Source organism: Bison bison, unplaced genomic scaffold, assembly GCF_000754665.1.
Source record: "Bison bison bison isolate TAMUID 2011002044 unplaced genomic scaffold, Bison_UMD1.0 scf7180017864218, whole genome shotgun sequence".
In the NCBI taxonomy this organism is placed as follows: Eukaryota; Metazoa; Chordata; class Mammalia; order Artiodactyla; family Bovidae; genus Bison; species Bison bison.
The window spans coordinates 6,673,607-6,690,448 of record NW_011494790.1 but is presented as its reverse complement, the minus strand read 5'-3'; the positions used below and the strand labels follow the sequence as shown (position 1 = coordinate 6,690,448).

The window sequence follows — 16,842 nt, the reverse complement described above, 5'->3', positions numbered from 1 at the left end:
CTTTACTGAAAGGAATCCCACATGCCCATCCCTGTAAGTGTGACAAGAACCCCGGCAGCCAGCTGACCCATGTGCCAGCCCCCGGACACCCGTTCCTACCAGGGGAGAGGGGGCCAGAAGGACGATGGCATGACCGGGCACGGTCAGTATGCATGAAATCTGAGAGGATCACATAGTTACGAACAAACCGCAAAACGCAGCCTCGTTCATGTTTGTTCCTTGTCATGGTTGATGACATTTGCCATAGAGCAGAGATCCTCAATGAATGTTGATGTTTGATAAATATTTACATAACAGTGTGCCTCAGTGCGTTGTCTCTGCTATAAAAATAGACACAATATAAATAACGTATTGGATAGGATATTTGGCTTTCGCAAGTTATAGCCTCATAGAAATGGCTCATAAAATGTTTGGGCTGGGAGGAATATTAGATACCATAGACACTCCCGACACCCTCATTATAGATGATAAAACAGGTTCTAAAAATATAGTGACTTCTCCAAGGTCATAAGTACTTCTTTAATATTAATGCTATATAAACATAAATTATACATTGGAAAAGACTCTGATGCTGGGAGGGATTGGGGGCAGGAGGAGAAGGGGACGCCAGAAGATGAGATGGCTGGATGGCATCACCGACTTAATGGACGCGAGTTTGAGTGAACTCCTGGAGTCGGTGATGGACAGGGAGGCCTGGCATGCTGCAATTCATGGGGTCGCAAAGAGTCAGACACGACCGAGCGACTGAACTGAACTGAACTGAAAAATGTATAGCGGTATAGGGAAGGTTAGTACTTGTTTTTAGAAAGATTTTTTTCTTTTTTGGAGATAGGATCCAAAATCTAAACCGATTTGAAGTCCATCAGTTTAGATTTTCTCCTCCTGTTATGGATATTATAGGAAAAGTGTGTAATCTGTGCCTGTAGACATCTTGTATAGTGTAGCTATTAGCACTGTGCCTGGAGGAAATAAGCATCAACAAATATTAATTATCATTATTATTATTCCTAACAGTAGCTTGTGACTGCTGTTAACACAAGTATGTCCAAACATTTTCAATGTATTATCACTATTTATAAGACATTTTAAAGCATGCTTTCCAAAAATATATATTATTTAAACTTAAATTGTATATTGGATTGTTTAATATATACATTATAAAAATGCATGAAATAGAATCAAAAGGGTAAAATGAAAATAAAATATACATATTTGCATACATGAGGTTCCTTTTACCAATCTGTGACTTTTTTTCATATGTTTCAATGTTCCCATGATAAGAAAGGAAATAAGAAGAAAAATATTTAAAAAGAAGAATTTTCTGTTTCTACTCCTTACAAACTGTCTTGTGGTGTCTCTTTGGTTTTCTAACTTGAAAGTACAGAGTTTGATTGATCATCTAAGACATGTTCCTTGACTCCCTTTACTTTCCAGGGGGCAGGGAGTTCCCTCATTAGCCCACGTCCAATGCCTCTGAGAGTGAAGCTTACAAGAAGAGAAGAAAGTTATGCTAATCTGTGTATCCATGCTGTGGGGACCTAGTAGGAGATACACTTTGAGAGCTATTATTTCAACCCTCTCTTCTTCTTGACTCACACCCAATAAATCAACAAAGTCTGCTGAGTTTTCTAATGTCAAGCACATATTATTAAGTTTTTGCTGTTGTTTAGTCACTGTCGTGTCCACCTCTTTCGCGACCACGTGGACTCTAGCCTGCCGGACTCCTCTGTCCATGAGATTTCCCAGGCAAGAATACTGGAGTGGGTTGCTATTTCTTCCTCCAGGGAATATTCTTGACCCAGGGAAGGAATCTCCTGCATTGGCAGGCCAGTTCTTTGTGGATGCTAAATGGTGTTGCAGAAAGGCCATTGTGACCTTCACCTTCATCTTATCCTCTATAGAATTGAGAAAAGAACAACAATGAACAAAATCCCTCCCACCGACAAGATCACAGAACCATGAGAATCCTTCATAAAGTACCTGGCAGCCAGGACAAAAGTAGTAGCTTGTGGAGGGAACACTGTTGGACTCCAATGTTACACACTCACACCAGAGTTTGCAGACTATTCAGGAAGGAGGAAATCAACTGATGAACAAATTAAACGGATTTTTTTTAAGGGGAAAATAACTCTTAGAAATAAGGTTTCTGAAGCAAGAAACAAATATCCTTACTTGGATCTGATCAGAGCCAAAGGGACCTAGAGCAGAGGCAGGACCTGGCTAGTCCAGAAGACAGTCCCTGAACTCCACTGGCTGAAGATACTGGCCTGCTCCCAGGTTAGGAGGAACTGGCACCTGCAACATCAATGTATCTTTTAGAGGTCGTCTTTCCCAGGTATGGACTAAGAACTGATTTTTTAACTAAGTATGGTTTCTATTATTTTTATCACACCCTCCTGTCATCTTCATAAACTTCTGGGTTAAAAGTTCTCCTTGGGTTTAATTCTCTATGGATAGATTTGCCAAATTTGCCTGGCTTTCAGAATCATTCTAGCGACCAGAGTAGGAAGCACAATTTAATAGGGAATCACTTCCTTTTCATCCGCAAGTCCCCAGCGTCTAGCACAGTGCCTGGCACACTCCGAGTGTTTGGTGGTATACGATAAACTTCTGAGCCGATCCCAGCGTTTCTTGGCAACTTCTCCTCTGCTCTTCTGAAGCTTTTCCGCTCCTGGCATGCGAGTCTGTTTAACAGCCCCTGAAGGTATCTGGCTTACTCTTACTACTTCATGCCTCAATCTGAAGTAATGTTCCCTTGTTCCCTTCTCTTTCTCTGCTCTCCAAATGGAACATTCCCATAAATCTTGCTCAGAACTCAGATTCTCTGGGGAACTACCTTGATGGTTTAGTATCCTTTTTCTTTTGGGCTCGTTAGTGACTATGCAGTGCCACAAAGCCTGTACTCGTGTTTCCCATGTCTGTTTTCTTGCTGGACATTGCAGGTATGCAGTGCCAGTGGTGTGAGGTGGCGTGGGATGCTTAATAACCTGGGAGTCGGAGACCCAGGAGCTGAGTCTCAACTCTTTCTCCAATCAGCTATTCAACCAGGAGTAAATCATGTTCCCTTCCATAAAATTCTTCCTTCCTTTGTTGAATAACAGGATTCTAGCTTTATTTTACAATTGCTTTCCCAACTATATTGTGAGGTTTTTGAGGCCTTTTGATTTTTATAATAGTATTCATGAGTTTGACAAGTGCTCCATAACTATTTGTATGATTTTTTGACCATTCTGACCAACTAAAAATGAACTTCTGGTTCTCAATTTCAAGGTTTTGTATGTTTAGCACGGTAAAACACCCTGGAGTAAAGGTCTATAAATGTGCATGAGGAGGAGGCAGGGCACTGGGCAGAGCTGGGCTCTGGTTCTAGTCCCAGGTCTGTGTTCCCACCTCTCTCAGGTACTAATCCCCAGCCCCAGCCTCTTCATTGTAAAGCTGGCAGGTGACTCTCTACTTTACTCTCATTTTAATTTCCCCAAATGTAATTCCCCCAAACAGCACAATCCTCCAGTCTCAGAAAGCTGCATTCTCTCGTCCAGCCTATCCACTTTTCTGTAGTCAAAAGCCTTGTTACATGAAGGACAAGGATAAATCGTGGTCTGTGCTTAGAGATACCAGCACTTGTTCAGCCCAGTGCCCCTGACAGGTTGCCAGAATGACAGGAAATTCAAGGAAGCAACTGAAAGCAGGGGAAGGGACAGGAACAGAACACAGCTGCTCATTTAGTCCTTTAGCAGTAAGATTGAAACACGCTCTTCTGGCAGCTAAAAGGAAGGTGACAGGAAACCTGAGACCAGGGAACTAAATTATCACTAATGCTTCCAGTGATACCTGAAACCTTCTTGTCTTCCTCTAGCTTTGATTTCACAGCCGGACACTTAACAGCCCCGGTAGGTAATACGTGCCTCACTTGTACTGGATTGGAAGAGGATTAAGAAGTCTGGATTCTATTTCACCCTTGAAACCTCCATTTGCTTATGGACTGAATTTACATAGAATGAAATCACAGAATTTGACTATTACATATAAAATGTTACTAAGAAAACAGAAGGTGAAATACAGGCTGATACAAGGTGAAATACTTGGTCATTTTTGTACTTAGTTCAAGGTGTAGATCAAACTCCAATCCTTTGTTAATTCACTGATCAACACGAACATCCACACATTCATGAAGTAGACATTTTTTTCAGCAGCATTATGTGTCAGGCACTGTTGTAAGTACGATGAGGACCAAGGTGAAAAAAAGAATTAGTGAGCCCTGGAGGTTATTGTATCCAATGAGGAGACAGAACAGACCATTATGATATGCTGTGATGGAAAACGTTCTGGAGTCACATTAGGCTCCAGCTCAGCCCCTTTATGTTTCCTTCATGGTACCCAGTCTAGCGTGTAGTTATTTTATTTAGGTAGGGGCTTTGTTCTGTCTCTCCAATTAAAATTTAAACTCTAAAGATCTTGTCTGGTGTTTCCACTCTTATATGGGCTGTGCTTATTTGCTCAGTCATGTCTGACTGTACCTCACACCTAATCTAGAGCCTGACAATAGTAAATGTTCAACAGTATTTGTCAAACAAACAAATTTTTCTGTTGTGGAATTCAGTTGTTGACTAAGGAAGTCAAAACCCTGACTATGTTAACATGTGGCACTAACCAGAAAGCTGGAATCATTATGAACTAAAATCTGAAAGTTAACATTTTAGAAGGCAGATATCTAGATTGTATTATAATTACACAGGGCATATTGCTGTTCATTTGCTAAGTTGTGTCTGACTCTTTGTGACCCTATGGACTGATTCACTATCTGCTGGAGTTTGCTCAAATTCAAGCCCGTTGAGTCAGTGATGCGATCTAATTATGTCTAGGTAATACTGTATGCATATCTCTGGATAACAAATGTCTGCTTTCTTTTTCTTGAAGGGAATATTCAAAATACAAGCCTTGCATAGAGACCCCTGAGGAAAGAGAGGGGAAGCCCTTAGACACAGACATGGAGGTTTTGCTGTAAGCTGACACCTGCTTCCCTGACCAGCTACGTTTCAGGGCAGTAGGTTATACATTCTGAGAGAGGAAGGAAGACATTACAGTTCTTTGCCTTCTTTGTGGGAAGCCTTGACTGGTGTAATGGTCATTCACAACAATCCATCTTTTCCTAGAAGGCCCTCTGCCTTTCCCGACCCACCTGCAAGGTTGGGGCTGCTTAGTAGGAGTTTAGCAGTGCTCACACTCTCCTGTTGAAGGACGCAGTGCTGGCGAACAATGTGGTCACAGCCCCTCTGTCAACAGGTGCGACCCGCTTAGAAAGCCTTCCCGGCCTGGGGTGTGGTGGGGTGGGGCTTCAGCCAGTGTGTGCCTTAGTGGCCGTGCGCTCACCACTCCACAGAACAAGAAAGAACAGGGCTGCTTCTCCACCCCAAGGGCAGTCAGCTCGGGAACAGGGCCGCATCACAGCTCAGCAGGTACACGATGCTCTGCGGAGGCCAGAGCCTAAGGGGAAACTCATCCTCTCCCACAGAGCTTGTGCCCGAGACGAGAGAGAACAGAAATCCGGGAACCCGTGGTGAGGAGCTCATGCTCGTGACCGACTGACTTCCACCAGGAGTCTGACGTTCCCACTTGTTTCTGGCACGGAAGAAGGAAAGCGAGGTGGGGGAAGAGAGAGAGCCAGGCAATTAGGGTCAGAACTCAAAGCCGGAGTTGCGGTGGAGACTCACGGGAAGCCTGTGGCACCTCGTGAGGACTCTCAGGGTACCTGCAATCGGAGCTCAGGCCTCCTTCCTCACGAGGGAGAACCCGAGAAGACCATGTGGATTCTAAGCCCCCGCACACCTCAAGCAGGTACATTCTCCACAACAGAAAAACAAAAATCTACTTCATTGTGGTACACAAACTTCTGGATACAGAAAAGTTTTTGCTTGTTTGTTTGTGTAGAAGATAAAGATTGTCAACAGGTTTGAAATCTGTGACTAGAGACAGACATAAGACAGTGACCTCAAAGACAACATTAGAATCCAAGAATCCAAATACCAAACTGAATTCCTTTACAACTTTTTCATGCTTTTGACTCGCAATTCCTCACAACTGAGACTTAAAATATTTGTTGACAAGATATGAATGCTGGTTCATCTATATTGTGTGATGATAAAGTTGATATAAGACCAGATGTTAATGAAGCTAGAAGAACACTACCCTAGCATCTCCTAGAACACTGCACCCCAAAACTGCAAGTTATCAGGAGTGTTTTGGTATATAATAAACTATTATAAATGTTATTATATTCAAAAATTTGCAAATGTTCAGTAGCTTTCAGCTCTATTATCACTTTGGCACTGCTATAAATAAGAAATTGTGGAAAACCTTATTACAAACACCTAGAAATGCTGTTGAAGACTCACGAACAGCCTTTTAAAAACATATGGTGCCTCAGAGAGAGAGAGAGAGAGTCTATAGTGATGAAAACCAGAGTGAACTGAACCAGAGCGATGCACGTGTAATAGAGACAAAAGCTACTCTGTGAGGTTCCAATACTAAGAACTCAGGACCTGGGTTTTGGCCCATGTGGAAGAATGAGAAGCAAGACTTTGTCCCATATAAAGTGTGGAGAAGGAACACAGTTCCACAAGCTCTGTACTTACGATGGGTTATAGCCAGGTGAAAGGGTGGCCTAAAAACACTCTTCCCTGGAAAAGAGACCTAGTGGCAAGAAAACTTGTCAGTCTAAGTGACAAGAAAACTGGCTTGAAGTGAAAAAAAAAATCTCTCTGGAAAGTCGTAACCATAAGCCTGCCCATGCAGAGATTAAGGATTTGAATCACATCATCTGCACAGTCCAGGGAAATTCATTCAATAAATTAAATTGAAATGCTTCTGGATCAGAAGTGTTCCAGAGGCTTGGAAAAAGATAACACAAATCCTCTATGGAGAAATGTACCTCAGTCTATGCCTTTCAGAATCGGTACATATAAAAACAGTCAGATATGAGCTCCTTGTTACATTTCTTCAAGAAAAATAATATCAAATGATCATTCCATGTTGCCTCCATAATCCCATCCCTCAGGCCTGTGCCTCTTGAGGTTTCCACTCTACAGGTTTTACACTCATGAATGCCAGATGCCCAAGTCCCTGCATGCTGTCTTTCCTCACTCTTACCAGAGCCTCGGATCCACACCAGTAGCCTGGACTTTTCAGCTGTACACTTGCAAGACACCGACAGGTCATTTGTAGCTTATCTCCACCACCACACATGCCCATAGCTGTTTGTGGGACTGGATCAGGACCTGACTCCTATCTCTGTCCTGCATTGCTATAGCTAGCCCCTGTAGCTGTGCAGCTATACACTACCTGCCCTGAATCCTGTCATCAGCACATTCCAGTGTGCATTAACCCACAGCTGAAAGTCTTTTCTCACTAAAGTCAGTCCATAAAGTCTGGAAGAGGTGACATTCATCATATGGGCAGACATCTATGCAAGGCTACAGAGATCATAAAGAATCAGGTAAACATGACCCTACCAAAGGAACACAGTAAAATTCTAGCAACTGACCTATATAGAAATGGAGATTCATGAATTGCTGACAAAAATTTTAAATGATTGTTTTAGCAATGTTCAGAGAACACTACAATAGAGTACAGATAAACAATAAAATCGGGGAAACAATACAAGATCAAAATGAGAAGTTCAACAAAAAGAAAACATAAAAAAGAACCAAACAAAATTTGAAGCTGAAGAATACAATGACTGAGCAGAATAATTTAATAAAGAGCTTCAAGAGCACAACTGACTAAGCAGAATAAAGAACCAAAGACTCAAAACCAGATAATTTGAAATTATCAAATCATGGAAACAAATGAAAAAAGAATGCAAAGAATGAAAAAAATCTATAGAACTTATGAGATTCCATTAAAATAAACAATCTATACTATTGGGAATTCCAGGATGAAATGAGAAAAATGGAGACAGAAAGCTTATTTGAAGAAATAATTGCTGATAGCTTTCCATATAAGGGGAGAAATTTGGGTATCAAGTTCACGAAGTCATATTTCCAAACAAATTTAATCCAAAGATGTCTCCAAGATACATTAAAACAAAACTGTCAGAAATGAAAGATATAGAAAAAAAATTGAAAATAAGAGAAAAGAAGCATATCATCTGTGAAGAAACCTTCATAGGCTATCAGCAGATTTCTCACCAGAGACTTTGCAGGCCAGAGAGAGGGGGATGATATATTCAAAGCATTGAAAGAAAAATCTACTGACCAAGAATACTTTACCTGGCAAAGTTATCCTTCAGAAGTGAAGTAGTGATAAGGACTTTGCCAGACAAACAAAAACAGGGAGTTCATGATGACTAAACTTCAGTTCAGTTCAATTGCTCAGTTGTGTCCAACTCTTTGCGACCCCATGGGCTGCAGCAGCCCAGGCCTCCCTGTCTATCACCAACTAGTGGAGTTCACTCAAACTCATGTCCATTGAGTCAGTGATGCCATCCAACCATTTCATCCTCCGTTGTTCCCCTCTCCTCCTGCCTTCAATCTTACCCAGCATCAGGGTCTTTACACCGAGTCAGTTCTTCGAATCAGCTGGCCAAAGTACTGGAGTTTCAGCTTCAGCATCAGTCCTTCCAATGAACACCCAGGACTGATTTCCTTTAGGATGGACTGGTTGGAACTCCTTGCAGTCTAAGGGACTCTCAAGAGTCTTCTCCAACAACACAGTTCAAAAGCATCAATTCTTCTGTGCTCAGCTTTCTTTATAGTCCAACTCTCACATCCATACGTGACTACTGGAAAAACTATACTAACTAAACTTGCATTACAAGAAATGCTGAAAGGAGTTCTTCAAGGTGAAATGAAAGAGTGCTAATTAGTATGAAAACATATAAAAATATAAAACACACTGGTAAAGGTAAATATATAGTCAAATTTGATAATGTACTATAATTCAATGTGGTATGTTAACCACTTAACTCTAGCATAAATGTTAAAGAACAGATGAATTAAAAGTAACTATAGGTAAAATAATTTGTTAATGGATATACAATAAAAGAAGAGGTAAACAGTAACATCAAAAATAAAATGTGTGGGAGGAGTAAAAGGATAAAGATTTTGTAGACAGTTGAAGTTAATTTTTTATCTGCATTGTTGTTGTTCAGTCACTCAGCTGTGTCAGACTCTTTGTGACAACATTGACTGCAGCACACCAGGCTTGCCTGTCCTTCACCATCTCCCGGAGCTTGCTCAAACTCATGTCCATCGAATTGGTGATGCCATCCAACCATCTCATCCTCTGTCGTCCCCTTCTCCTGCCTTCTGTCTTTCCCAGCAACAGGGTCTTTTCCAATGAGTTGGCTCTTTGCATCAGGTGGCCACTGTATTGGAGCTTCAGCTTCAGCATCAGTCCTCCCAATGAACATTCAGGGTTGATTTCCTTTAGGATGGACTGGTTTGATCTTCTAGCTGTCCAAGGGACTCTCAAGTCTTCTCCAACACCACAGTTTGGAAGTATCAATTTTTTGGCACTCAGCCTTCTTTATGGTCCAACTCTCACATCCATACATGACTACTGGAAAAACCATAGGTTTGACTATATGGATCTTTGTTGGCAGAGTAATGTCTCTGCTTTTTAACATGCTGTCTAGGTTTGTCACAGCTTTTGTTATAAGGAGCAAATGTCTTTTCATTTCATGGATGCAGTCACCATCCACAGTGATTTGGGAACACAAGAAAGCAAAGTTTGTCACTGTTTCCAATGTTTCCCCATCTATTTGCCATGAAGTGATGGGACCAGATGCCATGATCTTAATTTTTTTAATGTTGAGTTTTAAGCCTGCTTTTTCACTCTCCTCTTTCACTTTCATCAGAAGGCTCATTAGTTCCTCTTCACTTTCTGCCATAAGGGTGGTGTCATCTGCATATCTGAGGTTATTAATATTTCTCCCTATAATCTTGATTCCAGCTTTTGATTCATCCAGCCTGGCCATTTCACATGACGTACTCTGCATATAAGTTAAATAAACAGGGCAACAATGTACAGCCTTGGTGCGATCCTTTCCAATTTTGAACCAGTCTGTTGTTCCATGTTCAGTTCTGTTGCTTTTTTGACCTGCATAGATGTTTCTCAGGATGCAGGTAAGGTAGTCTGGTATTCCCATCTCTTTAAGAACTTACCACAGTTTGTTGTGATCCACATAGTCAAAGGCTTTAGCATAGTCAATGAAGCAGAAGTAGATACTTTCCTGGAATTCTCTTGTTTTTTCTATGATCCAGCAGATGTTGGCAATTTGTTTTCTGGTTCCTCTGCCTTTTCTAAATCCAGCTTGTTCATCTGGAAGTTCTCTGTTCACATACTGTTGAAGCCTAGCTTGAAGGATTTTGAGCATGAACTTTCTAGCATGTGAAATGAGTGCAATTGTGTGATAGTTTGCACATTCTTTGGCATTGCCCTTCTCTGGGATTGGATTGTTATATTTATAAGATGTGTTATGTGTTCCTCATGATAACCACAAAACAAAACTCTACAGTAGATACACAAAAGACAAAGAGAAGGTATCTAAGGTGTATTACTATGGAATACCATCAAGTCATTTTAAAAGATGGCAAGAGAGGAGGCTATAGTAGTAGTAGTATTTTGTAGTTCCTACAAAATAGCCAAAAACATTAAGATGCCATTAAAAAGACCATGCATGCATGCTAGGTCATTTCAGTCATGTCCAGCTCTTTACAGCCCAACGGACTATAGCCTGCCAGGCTCCTCTGTCCATGGGATTCTCCAGGTAAGAATGCTGGAGTGGGTTGCCATTTCCTCCTCTTCCCAACAGAGATCAAACCCAAGTCTCTTACTTCTCCTGCATTGGCAGCCATTAGTGCCACCTACCATGCCTATCGGGGCTTCCCTGGTGGCTCAGTGGTAAAAGAATCTGCCTGCAATGCAGGAGATTTGGGTTCAATCCCTGGGTCGGGAGGATCCCCTGGAGAAGGAAATGGCAACCCACTCCAGTATTCTTGTCTGGAGAATTCCATGGATGAGGAGCCTGGCAGGCTATATATAGTCCATGGGGTCACAGAGTCGGACATGACTGAGCGGTTAACACACACACCATGCCTATCAATAATTACTTTAAATGAATTAAATTCTGCAATCAAAGGTATTTAATGGTTAAGTGAATAATCAAGATCCAGCTATATACTGCCTACGAGAGTTACTTCTGTTTTAAGGATGCACATAGGCTCAAGGAGAAGGGATTGAAAAAGTTATTATATGCACATGAAAAACCAAAGATGGTAACAATAACCCTGTATACGAGACAGCAAAAGAGACACTGATGTATAGATCAGTCTTTTGGACTCTGTGGGAGAGGGAGAGGGTGGGATGATTTGGGAGAATGGCATTGAAACATGTATAATATCATGTATAAAACGAGTCGCCAGTCCAGGTTCAATGAACGATACTGGATGCTTGGGGCTGGTGCACTGGGACGACCCAGAGGGATGGTACGGGGAGGGAAGAGGGAGGAGGGTTCAGGATGGGGAGCATGTGTATACCTGTGGCGGATTCATGTTGATATATGGCAAAACCAATACATTATTGTAAAGTTAAAAAAAAAAAAAAGAGAGACCAGGGGTAGTTATACCTATATCCAACAAAATAGATATTGAGTCAACACAGTAACACAAGACAAAAATCATTATGTAATGATTAAGAATTAATTTACCAATAGAATATAACAATCTGTAAATATTTATGTATTCAACATGGAAGAATCTAAATATAACAAGCAAGTACTACCAGATCTGAAGGGAGAAATAGAGAATTGTATAATAAAAGTGGTCTTCAATACTCCCGCTGTCAATAATTGATAGATTTTTAAAAAACTATTTAATCATTGTTTATTACTCATATATCAACTGATAGATTATACAGATAAAAAATTAATTTGGAAACACTGGACTTAAACTATACTTTTTTTCCCTTTGGCCACACCACATGGCTTGTGGAATCTAAGCTCCCCAACCAAGGATTCTGAGTGATACATTAATTAAAATGTAGACTCCTGCTCTCATAGTTCTACCATTTAACACTATTTTTTCCTTTCTCTGTAGTTTGGAGTGTCTGCCAGTGGCAACATTTTTCATGGCACAAAGAGGAATGTTGAAATTGGCAAATCTCAAGCACTGAATAAAAAATCAACATTGCGCATTTGAACTAGAATTTTATATATAAGTGTTCTGATCTGGGATAACTTCAAGAAATGATATATTGGTTTCTTCCTCTTTATACAAGGTATAATTGTTATTAGGAATTCATTTTTATATTTCTCAAAGCCAAAGATTTTCAAAACATAATATGAAATCCACTTAATCAATTATTCTTCTTGCCACCTGACAGCATGTTCAAAAATTATCAATGAAATCCGTTGAAATGCTCAAGCAACCTCTTCAGATGATGTTGTTGACCACAATTCACCTTTATGCTCTGCTTCACTAGGCATGGCCTTTTATTCCCCTTGATTTGCAAGAGTTAACTTCTGAGCACTATCAAGGAGATAAGACAGGAATCAGAAGCTTTAGAAAAGTAAGTGAATCTGTGTTTGTGAGATAGACAATGAAAATCTATGTGACTGAGCATTCACAGAGTCTTTGGAATACTCTGCTCTACACAGTGTTCTGTTTCACAAAGTTTTGTTTTGCTGTGCCCACAAATTTTTAGGGGTATAAGGTTTATATTAGTATTGGATTCAACTGAATACAAGACAAAGCCCCAAATAACAGTGATTTATATAAGAAGTTTCTCCCATTCTCTTTCCCTTTCTTTCCCCTTCTCCCCCAGTTCCTCACTCCCTCTCTCAAGGAAAATCTTCAGAAAGGCAGCTCCGGGCTGGTATTCAGGAGCATGATATTGCTGGGGAATGGAGGCTCCTGCTTGCTCTACCAGAGCTATGGTATGGTCTTGTTTTTCATGGCCCAAGACTGCTCTTATTCCATCATATCCTTCTCAGACATCAGTACAGAGATTGGGGTAAGGGGAAGATAATGCACGTTTCTTTTAAGGAGACTTTCTAGGAACACGCAACACAAGCAGCTTCCACCTCATTGGCTAGAACTTGGTCACGTGATCACATCATACTGTGAGCCTCAGAAATGCAATCTTAGCTGGGGAGAAACACAAGCAGTTTGTAAGGACACATGAAAACAAAGTGGCCAATTAAATCAGATTTCCAGTTTCCAAATAAACCTTTTTTCTTTTTTTAGTATAAGAGTATGATATTTGAGACATATTACAGTAAAATTGCATTTACTTCTTTTCTGAAAGTCAAGTTTATCTTAATAGTCTATATTTTTATTTGCTAAATCTGGCAAACATAGGTAGAAATTAGGGTATCTCTACTAAAAGGAAGAATCAAATAGATACTGAAATAGGTAAGCACTGGTCTCTGGCACAGCTACTTGAAAGGACCTGATGCAATTAAATATTATCTGGCTATGGAATTAAAAGACAGACATTGGGATGGGAATATGAAAACTTCTGAGATCATCTTCGCTATCTTTGATTATAAACCTAGACTAATAAATCTTCACTAGTAAAGTCAATGTTTGGGATCATCACATAAAGTACTTCATCTCTCAAGTCTAATGTTTGCTACTGAGACTGTGAAGTACTTTATATGATTTTCCGCACATATAATAATAGGAAGATACTGACCATGGCAAAAACATCTTTGAAGATTGCCTTTATAGTCCTGTAAGTAAATTATTACTTATTCTCGGCCCGATTCCTCTCTTTGAGTCTGACACAAGGTATGACCATGTTCCCTTCTGAATGATCCCTTTTTACTTGTCATGGATGTTAAATGTTAGTTCAGACTTTCTATTTATTTAACTCATTCAGTTTACTTTGGAATAGGAGGGGAGCTCCCAGGGACCACCAGTTTTATTTTTGGCACAGGCTGAGCTTCCTAAATACAGAAGCACTTTTCTGTCAGATCATAAGGTCATCTCTGAATGGGGCAGCTTTCTTTCCTGAATGGGCCTTCAGCATCCAGGCTGGGTCTGACTCACGACAGAGAAGGAACGCTTTGCCTTCTGTTTACATTCCATTTGGTGGGAAGCAGCAAGCAACACCTTGAAGATAAAGCCATGATACTCATCCTTTCCTGCTTTCACATCCTGACCCCATACAGTGACCATCAGAACTATATCTGATAAAAATGCACTTAGATGCTTTTTCTTGTTCTCTCTCTCTCTCTTTGAAATCTTTACCTATTTGCTCCTCTGACCTCAACAAGAATATTTGTAGCAAGTTTTCAAATTATAGCATTTTTATTACAAAAAGTAGAATTAAAAAGGATGACTAGAATTTTAGGGACTATTGCTTTTCTTATCCCTTTGGATTGTAAAGCTACTGAATGATTCATAGTTCATTTCCAAGCATGAATACTATTCTCTTGCTACCTCTAAGGCATGATAAGGAAAAAAAATCCTCAGAGAGCAAACTGAGGAACAACATATTTGTGGTTCGAGCTAGATGAATGGAAAAGAACAGAACACTCAGTGGATTAAATAGGCTCCTCCAAAGCTAGGCTTAGTGGTTGAATGGTCGCCCAGTTTATATTAAAGGACTTACTTCCATTTACAAAATGATTCCCTTTGTGTGGTTCAAGGCTTAATATGCTGGGCATTTCCCCAGCCCTAAGCACTTATTTTAAAAAAAGCTTTCCATGTCAAGGAAATTCAGGTTCAGAAAAGATAAATTTAATGATGAGATCTACAACTTGAAGTTCTGGCTAATTTCAGGTGCTGAACATTCTCCAACCATTTTTACTGGAATGGGAGGGATCCATCAAATGTCATGACTTGGTTCCAGTTGTGTTATCACCTTCAATCGGATGAAAAATGCCCTTGGAACTGAGGATGTGCATTCCTGAGAGTGCTTACATTCAACATATGGTTACATGAGGCCAAGCTTCAAGATGAAAGGGAAGGAAATAAGACTGTTGCCCAGAAATTTCTAAATGTTGGCAAAATATCAGGATGAATGATTCAATTTTTCACTTTTATCCACCCCTGTGTATAAGTATCCAAAATTGAAGTTATCTTGGTAGGTACTTTGACTTGGCAATAATAGACATTATAAGCTTCCTAAGATCATGGCCTGTAGGATGAGAATGCTAATATTAGAATACTTGAATTATGACACATTCTCCAGTGCCATTACTGGCAGCTATGGAGCTTTCAGTGCAAGGTCTGATCATTGATCATCTCCAACTCCCGGTTCTCCATGTCAAGCCTGCCATATGGTTGGCACTTAGTATGTGTCTGGTGAATGAAATATAATGACTAACAACGCAGTGGAAACTTTAACCACAATAGCTGTTACACTCAGTAGAAATATTTCCAAAGAGAAGCCAAGAGAGAGTTTTAAAAATGCAGTTCTGAAGAAAGGAGCTAAAATAAATATGAAAACCAAGACATAAAGCCAAATACATCAGTAACCGGGCTCCACTGACATACCTGGTTAGCATCTCATTGAACTTGGGTTTCATTTGGAGGAGTGTACTCTCTATAAACACAAAGACCCATATAACAATAAACAAGAACAGTTCAAAGGGCAACATTAATTAGAAAGGAATGGCTTTCTTTATCATTTGCTGCAGAAGATATTTAAAAAGGAGCTCACTTTCTAATCCACAGCAAGGCTGAAATCTGTCCCTTCTCTTCATTCCCTTCACTCATCACAGCCATTCATATTCTCTTCCTTCTCTTTAATTTCCAAGACAATAATATTCGCTCCTCCCTACCCCACAGGGCTTTTCGCACTGCTTTCCCTTCTTTGCAGTATTTCTCTTAGCCCTTTATTGTATAGATAAACTTCTTTCCAAGTACCAATTATCAAGTCCCTTTAGGGAGACTACAGAGAAGGAAAATTGGGTTACAAAAACTGCAGAATTCTCTTAGGCGCGCTGGATGAGTGTGGAAGTCTATACATATTCTCAGATTAATCACTTTTGTCTCAGTGCTGTCATTTGAGTCAGTCACTTAATAGGAATCAGCATTTGATGTGTAAAGAGAATGAGATCCCATATTGTGTGCAGTGATAAACACAATTTCTTTTATAGCCATCACAGACATTTTAAGGCACAGCAAAGCTTACTCTGGCAGATGATTTATCTGCTATAGTATGGTAAGGTAGGTAAGAAGGATCATACCATTTTCATGGCACAGATTTGTTACAAGGTGTTTTATTAAAGGACCTGGCATCTTTGAACTTAACAGTTGCTAGGCTAACGTGTGTCTTACTTTACGCAGCAGCACTTACTGGTGAAGGGTGGACAAGCTGCTTAGCTTTATGATAATCGTAAGTATTCAGGCCAAATGAGATGTCCCAAACTAAGCCGGGTATTTCCCATTTATCCCCTGGTGGCAACACACCTTGCGTGACTATTTCTAGTGGCGGCTCTTAAACAATTTCTTCTATCACTTAATGGCACTGGTTTAATATGCTCCTTTCTAAGGTCATGTCTAGCTCTGAAAAAGTGTCTTTACAAAATCATCTCCACTATAAATGTTGGAGATATGTTATTTATTAAACAGATATGAGGTCTAGGCACTGACTGGCTATTGCCCATATTGTGATATCAGGTTAGTTTCATAAAAATACACTAATGCAATAAAAGTAAGCCTTTATTTTAATGAAAACCAGAACATTATATAGTCTGGCAGAATTTCAGATGTTGTTGATTATACTTGATTATACTTGAAGAATCCCGAGGCTTTAAAAATAGTAGTAGAGGGACTTCCCTGCCAGTCCAGTGGATAACCTCAGTGCTTATCAAACCAGGTTTGATCCCTG

General features: G+C 40.1%; 1 pseudogene; it reads left to right on the top strand.

Annotated features, from left to right (window-relative positions):
• Positions 1-16,842, top strand: part of LOC104992613 — a 47,113-nt pseudogene that overhangs the window by 12,882 nt on the left and 17,389 nt on the right.